Source organism: Podarcis erhardii (genome assembly GCF_964252035.2).
Source record: "Podarcis erhardii genome assembly, chromosome: 3".
NCBI lineage: Eukaryota > Metazoa > Chordata > Lepidosauria > Squamata > Lacertidae > Podarcis > Podarcis erhardii.
The window spans coordinates 63,271,881-63,283,816 of NC_138507.1; the positions used below are offsets into that span (position 1 = coordinate 63,271,881).

The 11,936-nt window shown below is 39.6% G+C and overlaps 1 long non-coding RNA gene across 3 annotated transcripts in view; it reads left to right on the forward strand.

The window, feature by feature from the left end:
* The window catches only part of LOC309338288, a 113,810-nt gene extending 104,413 nt beyond the window's left edge, over positions 1 to 9,397 (forward strand). For 2 of the 3 annotated variants that reach the window (XR_014154838.1, XR_014154840.1), the window contains 3 exons: positions 57 to 124; positions 6,335 to 6,392; positions 7,732 to 8,394. This is a non-coding gene — a long non-coding RNA (uncharacterized lncRNA). Of the gene's footprint in view, positions 1 to 56; positions 125 to 6,334; positions 6,393 to 7,731; positions 8,395 to 8,610 lie in introns of those variants that run through there. The other variant, XR_014154839.1, reaches the window with a different exon arrangement.
* Positions 9,398 to 11,936: the final 2,539 nt, after the last annotated feature.

The following is an 11,936-nucleotide window of genomic DNA, read 5'->3' on the forward strand; positions in this document are numbered from 1 at the left end:
CTTCGTAATCTGAGGGTTGATCATTTATTTGTATGCCTTTCTGTTTCTTCCAACAGGGACCAGTGATAAAAGAGGACAGAGTCCTGAACCTTTAATAACTATGACAAAAGAGGCTTTTCATCAGGTATTTGCTATGCATGCTGTGCTTCCTGAAATTATCTTTAGAAACTTTTAATACAATACACCTGGCTCCCCTTTGCATTTGATCACTTTATTAGGTGGCTCTTTTAACACATGTTTTAGAGTTAAGACATCCACACACCACAATGATGTAATGCTGGACATTTCTCAGACAAATCATTTTTTAAAATTCTTATTACCAATGGAACCAATGCACTTGTTTATATTTGTTGACATAGGGCTTTCAAAAGTGGGCTCTACATTAGTTTGTCTTAATTTCCAAAATCCATATTAATTTCATGCTATAAGAGCTATGAATTTAAGATCTGAGATGCAGCTTCTATCGTCTTAGCCTTATAGGATTTATAGCTTTTCTGGAGTAACCAGGAAAGGGAGAGAGAGAGAGCATGTAGAGAGAATTATGTTATTAACAGTGTTTGAACTTCAGTATGTCAACTAGCGTGTCCGTCATGGTGTAGACAATTGATCCACAGAGATTTAACCCAAAGCACTTTTGCTTGGCCCATTAAGCTGGAAGCTGCTATAGAGTCATCTGAGAATTGAGTTGGCTTTAAATTATTATCATTCATACTAGAAGGCCGGCTCATCCCAATTAGGAAAAGGAAAGTGGAATAGTCTCTTTTGTTTTTTGTTTTATAATATTTTTATTAAGTTTATGAAGTACAGAAAAAAGAAATAAAGACATAGATAGAAAAATACAGTAGAGAAATTACAAATTTCCATAATCCTTTTTTCCAACACATCTATTGGACTTCCCCACATCCTCCAAACCCTGCATTCTCTGTAGTACAAAATATCAGCAATTTGTTAACTTATTTCCAGACATTATTGTATCTTTCATTTTATCATGTTGCCTAATTTCAAAACTATTGTAACCCAAATCTTATATGTTTTAACTTAAACATAATAAAGTTATTTCATTATTCCACCTTTAACTTCTTGTACCTTAATTTCCATTTCATTAATTTACCAATGCTGAAGCAAGAATTTCTAAAAAGAGCATTTTTTAACATTCATACAACTTGTAATGTTTTTTCAAATAGTCTTTAAATTTTTCCCAGTCCTCCTCGATTGTTTCTTCTCCCAAGTCTCGGATTCTGCCAGTCATTTCAGCCAGTTCCATATAGTCCATCAACTGCGTCTGCCATTCCTCCAGCGTGGGTAAATCTTGTGTCTTCCAATGCTTAGCAATCAGGATCCTTGCTGCTGTGGTAGCATACATAAAAAAAGTTCTATCTTTCTTAAGTACTCTCTGGTCCACAATGCCCAGAAGAAAGGCCTCCGGTTTCTTAGGTAACCCAAAGCACTTTTGCTTGGCCCATTAAGCTGGAAGCTGCTATAGAGTCATCTTGAGAATTGAGTTGGCTTTAAATTATTATCATTCATACTAGAAGGCCGGCTCATCCCAATTAGGAAAAGGAAAGTGGAATAGTCTCTTTTGGACTGGAGAGGAAATAATGTACTTCTCCTCCTGTAAAGGTAAAAGGTAAAGGACCCTTGAAGGGTTAAGTCCAGTCAAAGGCAACTATGGGCTGTGGTGCTCATCTTGCTTCAGACCAGGGAGCCGGTGTTTGTCCACAGACAGCTTTCTGGGTCATGTGGCCAGCATGATTAAACTGCTTCTGGTGCAATGGGACACCAGAATGGGATGCCAGAGCGCACGGAAACGCTATTTACCTTCCCACCATAGCGGTACCTATTTATCTACTTGCACTGGTATGCTTTTGAACTGCTAGGCTGGCAGGAGCTGGGACAGAGCAATGGGAGCCCACCCCGTCACATGGATTTGAACTGCCAACCTTCCAATAAGCAAACCCAAGAGGCTCATTGGTTTAGACCACAGTGTCCCCCACTCTCCTCCTATAGGACCATAGAAGAAAGAGGAATAGAGATGAATTCCAAATCACCTATTGTTGCAGGTTTAGTTTGTTACAAAGACGATTTTGCCTAGCCGGTGGCTCACTAGGAAAAGTATTGTTATGAGTTTGGGAGAAGGCAGATCTCCCAAAATTCTTAGATTTAGTAAATGTTAGGATTAAATCAATGCTTGGAGTATTGAAGAAAGCTGCCGGACACTGAATTTAGTAGTGTCAAAAAGACAGGCAAAATTGGTGGGGCTATAGCCTTTAGACAATGGTGTCACTGTAATATTATAGCCACTGTACTTTGGTTCTGATCATGAATGCCCCTCCAAATCGTGGCTGCTATTTGCAATTTTTAAAAAGATACACACAATGTCAAACCATACCTTTAATGCCATGTGTAGTTTGGCCCTCAGTGTGACACAGAATAAGATCAGGGCTTTTTTTCAGCCAGTACTCACCCGAACTCGGTTCTGGCACCTCTCTGGTAGGCACCATTGCCATTAAAAGAGAACAAGGGAGGTGTTCGTGGTGAATTCTGGCACCTCTTTTTCTAGAAAAATAGCACTGGATAGGATCATGCTTTCTTTTTATTATTGCTAAGATCGTTTTGCTTGGAAAGTTTCAGAGTGCCCATCTCTCTCTTTCAAAATGGGCTGGAAATATCTTAACCACTGAGGTGAAATCCCCTCAGTTTTCAGACATAATGGGGTGCCTTAGACCCTGCCTTGCAACAAATGACAGGATTCTGTTTATTGTATTATATTATTACATTTATGTCCCATCTTTCCTCCAAGGAGTTCAAGGTCACATTGGTAGTTTCCCCCCTTCCCCATTTTATCCTCATTGCAACCCTGTGAGGTAGGTTGGACTGAAAAACAGTAACTGACCCAAAGCCACCCAGTGAACTTCGTGGCAGAGCAGAGATTTTCCCCTGGTTTCCCAACATTCTAACCACTATACCACACTTGTTCTTGTGTGGAAATCTAGACCACATTGTGAAATAATCTGTTTCATTCTTCCCATTAGTGAGAGAGTTCCAGAAATCTTTAGACAGCGCTTTTAAAAAAAACAAAACCCTCTTCTTTTTTCCTGTAATGATTTCATTTGACACTTCCATCAAATCAGATACTTTTATGCAAAACTCATACTGTGCAATTCATATTTTAATAGTACATATCAACACAGAAGAAAGTGCCATTTTGGTTCCATGGAACTTACTCCTAGGGAAGTGAATTTATTATCGCAGTCTCTACCCACTTATCTGAGATTGAGCCCCATTGAGCTAAATCAAACATATTTTTGAGTAGGCCTGTATAGGATTGTGCTTTCAGGGAAATAGTTTAAAATGCATTTGAAATTTCTTTGCATTTTTTAAAAAACAAATACATTTTTAATTAATGTATAGCTGGAAATGCTTAAAATATACGATAATTTCCATCCTCAAAGCTTTACTGTCAGACACTATGTTAAGCCACCATTAATCATAAGTGGCTACAGTCATGTGGTCATTGTAATTTGGTCATGCTGTACAAAAGATAAATGATATGGAATACTATTAGCAATGATGGTTTTAATGTAGACATTTATCATTATACGAGTTTGTTTGATATGACTTTGGGATAAAATCAGGGGGAAACTGCCTAGCTGTTAATTTTTTTATGCCTTTAATGATCATTTGCATACTTAAAAAATGGAAATAAAAGAGTGCCAGTGTTTTCTGGTCCCCTTTCTCCCCCAATGTTCAATGACAGAATTACAGCTGACTCTGAAGGACCCAAATACAGAATAGTTAGAAAAGCAATGATGACTAGTTGTAAGCTGATGCCAATTTTTTTCATATGAAAGTGATGGGAATTTTTTTGGGGGGGGGGCAATTATTATTATTATTATTTGCATTCTTTAAAACAACAACACCTTGCTAAGCTTTTTTACGTACTGATTGTCATTTGGTCATACTTGCTCCTTTCCCCGACCTGTATTTTTGTGCCATTAAAATAGAAAAATCAAGAGTATTTTATAAATCCAGCCAATCAGGGTTCATGTGGAAGGGAGATGCTGATGTCACATCACAATGCAACCAGTCTGATTTGGATACATGGTGACATTATGAAGCGAAAGTAGAGTGAGGTCAGTGCTACCAGTCCACAGTTTGAATGGTCACGTAAGTGGCAAAATTGGGAGGTGTGTTTCAAGGTGCTAAATGTTTCATGAAATTCACTCTCAGTTTCACTTCAGCTCTAATCAGTTGTCATATATTTGACATTAATAATAGAAGCCAAGTTTTTGCAAGCTTTCTATTTATAGGATTCATAAGGCTTATTCGACTCCTGAGAACAGTTAAATTGCTGTCAGGAGAAATGCAGTGAGGGATCCACACAAAGAGAACCATTCCTCCACCTCTTCTCATAACAGTCTTTCAAATATAGATTCATGACACATCCGTATGTCTTCCCTGTTCAACTTTGTCAAAAGGTATAATGGAATAACAAATGCTGTGCAGCTTTCTGAGGCAAGAAAAAAGACAAAAGAAAGCTGTTGCAATCCTGCCTCTGTTGGTCTCCCTTCATATGCTGAACTCTTAATAGCCATCCTGTGGCACAATGGATCAGTATGCCTGGGTGTTAACCAGAAGGTTGGTGGTTTGAGCCCCACCCAGGGATGGCTGTGGGCAAGATTCTTGCATTGCAGATGTTGAACGAGATTATCCTTAGGGTCCCTTCCAACTCTGTGGTTCTATGAGTCTATAAACCTCATTTTAACAAATGTACACAGTGCTTTTTTCGGGGGGGGGGAGGGACGCAGGGGTATGCATACCCCTAAGCATTTTGTGAATCTAACGTGAGAAGAAACTTTTTTTTTACAATTTTTAGTTTCTTCTCTAGCATGGTGAATCATCAGTTCCATTGCTACCCCCAATAGCAGCCTCATTTCCTGTCACAATGTTTCATGAGTCTCAGATGGAACTGAGCATTTAATGTGTGGAGTAGGAGTTGGAATCTAGCATGGTGATCGGTCAGTTTTGTTGTTACCACCTCCAATGGCGGCTTCATTTCTTTTCCCGGTGCAATGCATGTTCTTTGTACTTTTGTCCATTTACTGTATCTATTTTCCCTGATTTGAACTATAAAATGGTGATTTTCTTGAGTCAAAATGAGAGTACCCCTAAACATAAAAAAAACAAAAAATGCCACATTGAATGTACATAAATGTTGCCACACTTGCTTGGGACAGATGTGTCTATATACATCTACTTCTTCTAAGCTACGTACTTCTTCATGTTTGGGGAACAAGACCATGAAAATCTTGGGGCTTGGATGGTAAGGTATTGAGCTCAAATGTCTGAGGAGAATAATAATGTGTGAGGGAAACAGTTTGTCCTTTCTTTCCCTGTTTATTCAATAGAGCTGGTCCACAAACTATTGCACCTATCAAAATGCACAAGAACACAGCACCAGCATTTACTTAGTTTAGGTAGCCGAATGCCCTCATAAGGGACTTGAGGAGCAAAAGAGATCAGATAAGAACTTTCCACATATGGAGTTGTATTGAGAAAGTAGGATTAAAGGCAATTGAATGGTTAACTATTGGCCCTTATCCTGGGAGGGTGGAGCATAAGAAGTGATATAGCCGTCATCACAATGTTTTGCTTTTCAAAAGGAGGAAGACGTGGTAGAAAGCTGGAGAGAGATGGAGAAACAGGAAGAAGAGATACAGTATATGCACTTTTTAGTCTAAAATGGGGATGAAGGAACATTACTACTACACCTAAGCATAATGATAATAAATAATAATAAAATTTTATTTATATCCCGCCCTCCCCAGCCGAAGCCGGGCTCAGAGTGGTTAACAACAATAAAAGTAACACAGCATTCTAAAATCAATATTCTATATTCTATTCTATTCTATTCTATTCTATTCTAGTACTCACATTAAACATCATAAACCCAGGTGAACTATTTTGAGTTTCCTGACACCTAGCTCTAAAAACCTTTCTGGTTCTATATATTTTTTTATTTTATTACTAATACTATTAGCAAGGAAGCTCTCAAAAATGAGGGGGGAAAATATGAGCTAGACCAAATGACTAATAAACACAAGTGACCAAATCACAAATTTCACTTTTGTTTGATAAGGGTCTACACGTAGGGCCATATTTCAAAAAGTAAAAACCAGGACACCCTGAAAGTTGTTGAGCTTTTTTTTATCTTTATTTAGACAAACCCCAAAGTTGTTCAGCTTTATTTTACAAAAAGGCCAAAAAACTTGCAATTTTTCAATTGACTTCCCTCGGATGGCAATTTCACCTTTGAAATTCCGTTAATGTTCAGGAAAATCTTGACATGTGGCAGCCCTAGCCGTTCTTGGTCCTGCAGATAGTGGAAATGGGTAAGTAATCTCATGGGCTGACTCCAGCTCTCAAAATAACACCTGACCTCTTTCCAAGGTCCCTGTCCAATTTCAAGGAAGGTGTGGTAAAGATGTGTGCTCACCGTTCTGCAGGAGAAGTACTCATAATGAGTCTTTTCACATATTTTGTACAATGTTGCTTTTCTTCTTCTTTTCTAAGTAACACTCTGAAAAGGTGAAATATCCCCTCTAATTTTTCATAAAGCACATTGGTTCTTTTGTTATGCCACCCCACAGAAAAGAAAAATAATTGGTGATGCAATATTTGAAAATATGTGCTTAGATATCTGAAAACCCTCTTCTTTGTGGTAATGCTAATTATGTAGCCTGAGCATCCATGAAGACACTTGATTGTTCTGGTCTCTGGGGTAGAGGGAAGAGGTTGCAGCAAGTGAGCAAATCTAAGATGCACAGAGTATTATCCTGAGTTACAGGTATACAGGTGTGCACATATATCATATGCACACTCAGTGTGTGTCCAGGCAACTCCCCATTTACGTGGGTGTTGTGTTCCGAGCTACCATGCTGTAAGCTCAGCTCACCCCATTCCACCCCTGCCCTCTTCCAACCTGTCCCGCCCCCACTCCCTTCCGATGCCGAAAATGTTGTGCATGTCAGCAGTCACACACGTGCCGAACACAAGCAAATGGGGAATTTCAAAGGTGAAAACAAAAGACTCTTGTTTTTGTTCAGGAGTGAAATCATTGATTTCAAGTTTAAATGTGAGTTTTCCAAATCTCATATCAATCAGAGCTTCCCCAATCTACTTAGCCTCAACATGGTCTGATGAACTAGTCTGAAATACCATTTTGAAAAACAAAAACAAAATGCTGAATGTAAATGGTTTGCCCCTGGGAAATATGGATTTTGGACATATCATTCGAACAGTGGCATGTCAAGGGAAATGTAGAATCGAGAGATTTTTAAATCGTACACATTTCTAATTAATTATCATAAACCCCATATGGACACATGAGGTCATGATAACCAACATTCTGTGGGTCACTGGATTTAAACCGTCTCAGATGGTGTCATCTGCATAGAACTAGGCTTGGCATCTTACATCAAGGCACCATCTGCTGTAGGGGATGAATGAGTGAAAGTTGTATTTCTTTTCTGAATTTTATCTTTCTAATGATGCATGTCTGCACAGGTTCATTTCTTTGATTCTCTTTTTGAATGGCATTTTAAATTTATCATCTAGTATTGCTGTTGCTTAGTTTATTGAGTCATTATAGCTATTCAGTGAAGTTTAACTCAGAGTAAACACAACTGAATGAAATAGACATGACTACGTTAGGTCCATTAATTTCAACAGGTGGAGTAAAACTTAGTTGAATACCACCCAGTATAAACACTGACAACTGGGAAACACTGGTCTGCAAGAACTCCAATCGGAGAACAGCCTTTACCAAAGGTGTCATGGGCTTTGAATACACTTGAACTCAGGATGAAAGGGAGAAATGTGCTAAGAAGAAGGCACACTTGGCACACGCTCACCATGATCAACTCCTGTCTGGAAACCAATGTCCCCACTGTGGAAGGATGTGTGGATTCAGAATTGGCCTCCACAGTCATGTACAGACTGACTATTAAAACTGTGTATATGGAAGACAATCTTACTCGGCTACGAGTGATCACCAAAGAAGAAGAAGATTCTCTTTTGTTATGTGTAAGACCATTTTCTCAGGATTGATCTACTTGGTCTTTAAAATGGACCATTACTGAAACAAAGGGCCTCACTTGTGGTGATACTCCATAATACAAGCTACCTATATTACAGCAATAATGACTTCTTGATATGGTCTTGTACATAATAGTACAATGGGTGGTATGCAACTAAGTTAAACTCAGAGTAGACCCTTTAACATTGATAGATCTAACTTAGCCATGCCCACTAATTTCAGTGGGTCTACTTTGAGTAAAGCTTGGTTGTATACCCACTAATGATACATTACATAACTGTTACATACAAAATAAAAGATACCATTAAAACACTGAATCTCTTCCAACTTGAAAATGACCTTTTCCTTTCTCGAAATGTGAAATGATGGACCAAGATTTCACCACACTTTAACTATAATTTGGTAGGATTGCAAGGGACAGAGTATTATTGCCAGGGGGCAAGATTCTGCCTATGGGTCATCCTTAAGATATCGTTGGTCATTAATCCTCCCTTTCTTCTTTCTTTTTTTAGAAATAAAGGAGGGTTGTTAGAGAACATTTCATGAATCCTTGGTGACTGACTAGGCTGGGTTATGATCCTACTTTCCCATGTGGAAGATGCAACCATCTCACCCCACATGCATCACATCACATTTTTTTTACATCCGCCCAACCTGTCCTGGCATCAAAAAACAGATGTGAGGCACAACACTGGTAGAATAACCCTTAAGAGCTCTGTTACAAAGCGTTGAAATGAACCATCAAAATCATTGTTTTTCCTTTCCTGGAGGACTCCCCAAGGACTACATTGAAAACAATTCTGCCTTGCTGTCTAACAGAGTTCACATAAGAACTCCAACCTAGAGTGACATTGGCGAACTTCTGTGATGTATTACACTGCGTAACACTGTATATACTGTACACAAAGGAGGTAGTTCCCACAGTCATTCTTCTTATTCATCTTACTCAGGCTCATGGGAATTTTTTTTGTTTTGTTGCCTTCCACCAGGACGTGCCTAAATGAGTATTCCTTGAGGCATTGTGCTCTTAAGAGTCAGAAGATCTCTGAGAAATCAAGGCAGTGTATCCCTGTTGAAAAATGACTTTGGGAGGGAAGTGAACCATGAAATGCTATTTTAACATCAGTGTTGTTTCCTATTTGGCTGTGAATCTGCCAAAACAGATGCGAAATGTAACCACAGGAATTTTAAATTTGGATTGGGTGCATGGAAATGTAAAAGTTCTAGCGTTTTTAATTCAAGAAATGTGAATATGCCAATGAATAGCTTTCAATTCTGATTAAAAACAACAACAACCAATCCAGAATTCTGAGCCTACAACAGCATCAACAGAAAGAACTTAGAGAGGGGAAAGATGTGGTAAAGTGTTACCACACAATGCAGGTGATGCTGGCAGAGTGAGTGCCAAATCCCATTCAGAAACACAAACTGAATTTTTAATACTTGTATCAATGTGTATTAATTTGTATTTGGCAGGTCATAGTTGGTGGCATGGAGGCAGTTAAATGGGCTGGTGTATGATAGGTACCATTCAGCACCAGTTGGTAAAAGGACTTGCCCTGCATGTCTAAACAGAAAAGTTTTTATCAGATGCTGAATACGGTATAATGAACGTGCCTGTCTAATATTAGTATTGTTTAATAAGGTTAATGATGGCTTGGAACTTCCCCTGCATGCAAAGTCAGGCTCTGGCATATTGAGCAGATGAGACCAACAGTGGGTCCAACGGTCAAGAAGGAGGTTTCTGCACATGCTGTAGAGGGAAGTAAGGGGCAGACGGAGCTCATCAACCTGGGAAGGTAGCCCGCCTAGTAGAAGGAAAAGTCATAGAATCATAGAATAGAATCATAGAATCATAGAGTTGGAAGAGACCACAAGGGCCATCAAGTCCAACCCCCTGCCAAGCAGGAAACACCATCAGAGTACTCCTGACATATGGTCGTCAAGCCTCTGCTTAAAGACCTCCAAAGAAGGAGACTCCACCACACTCCTTGGCAGCAAATTCCACTGTCGAACAGCTCTCACTGTCAGGAAGTTCCTCCTAATGTTTATTAGAAGTTCCTTCTAATGTTTGAGCCCAAACCTATGCTTCTTTGTGGGGCATCTTCTGGAGAAGAAAAGGCTAAGGAGTAAACCCTACACAAATCAGGAGTGGAGTCCCTAAGACAGTTGGATGGCGCCTTGTACGCCCCCTTCTGGCAACTCCTGCAGCCAAGCTGGTGCCAAACAAAATGCTCTGCTTTACTTTGGACCACATCAGTGAAGCCGGGGGGGGGGTGAGGGTCTTGTCGTCTGGGCAGCCCAGCAGCTTGACTTCATCCCTGGAGGCACACTCCATTGTCTCTTAAGACAGACAGATGCCAACAATTATATTTTAATTTGTTACATGCCCTTCACCCCAAGGTCCAGGAGCAGATTAAAATGATTAACCTGGTACCTAATTGGCAGGCAATGAAATTATTTTAGCAGTAACACATCCTCACTTATGACTTATCCTGAGACTGCAAAACAAACAGTAGATATCCTGATGTATCATAGGTGGTCCTAGATGTATAATTCTGTTCTAGGGGTGCAGAGGAGCATTACCAGGAGAAACTCCCCTGTATGGTTACAGCACAGTGTGTTTAATCCATAAACAGGCAATGAATAGAAAAAATATATATAATTATTCCCCAAATGCTTTTAAAGCTTAAGGGCTAAATTTCTAAAGAGTTGTGTAGGGAGTTGTATGAGTAAATCTCATTATTGTTAACAGGTTTTATGTATTAATCTTTTTATACAGTGTTTTTTTTTAAATAAAAAACCCCCTCACAGAAATAAAATATAAAAGGGCAGGAAAATACAAAAAATATGTACAGAACGAGCTCAGAATATTATCTTTCCATTGATTTTTTTCATTGGACTTATCTAGGAAGTCAAGTTACAGACAAAATCTTCCAAACACAGGTGCAAGCGAGCTTATTTACTTCGGTGCACTGTAACTTATGTGGTTTGGGGTAAATAACTTGACAGAAATGTCAGGAAACCACCAGACAAATGAAACAACAGAAGGAGTGCTCTTCCACACTTCAGCAGAGATTTAGTGAAATGGAGTGAAGGTCCCCATGGGAATTGCCTTGATTTAGGGTTGCCATAGGTCTGTAAAATCCCAGGCATGTCCTCTTGCCCATCCAGGGGGATTTTGACAATTGTAAGCAAATGTCTGGGTTTGGGGGGGGGGGCAGGTTTGAAGCAAAGTGTTTGTGTGCGTGGGCAGCACAGATTCAGGCTCAAGCTCTGTTTCGGGCTCAGAAGTCGTGGCTGGCGGGGGGGGGGGGGAGTGGGTGTTCACCCAAAGAAAGCTCAACATCTTTGTTTGTCCAGATTTTTCCCTCTGGAAATATGGGAACCCACCCACCTTTGATTGGCAATTTTATTTTTAGAGGTGAAACAGGAAGTGCTTCATTAATGATGTGCTTCCTGTTGTTAGGCTTTAGAGATACCATTATGGGTTGGGGGCAACTGCTTTGATTCTGATTCTGATCAGTCACCTGTGTTATTAGCTGTATGAGCCCAAAGGCACAAGTATCACTATGTGGGGAGTAGGGAACAGATCTGAGTTGTGTCATCTCCTTATGAGCCCTTTTCAGGCACTAATTTTGCATCCCGCTAGGGGTGGAATTTATTGGCATTCATCCACTCCCTGCCTACAAACATGGGAGCATCAGTGCCTGAATAGGGCTATGAAGTCCAGACTCTCTGTGAAGTCCAGATTCTGATTATCAATAACTGGAATGAATCTAGGGTAGACCAAGTACATTGCTTACAAAAGAGGAAAGGCATCAACCAAAAAAGAGGG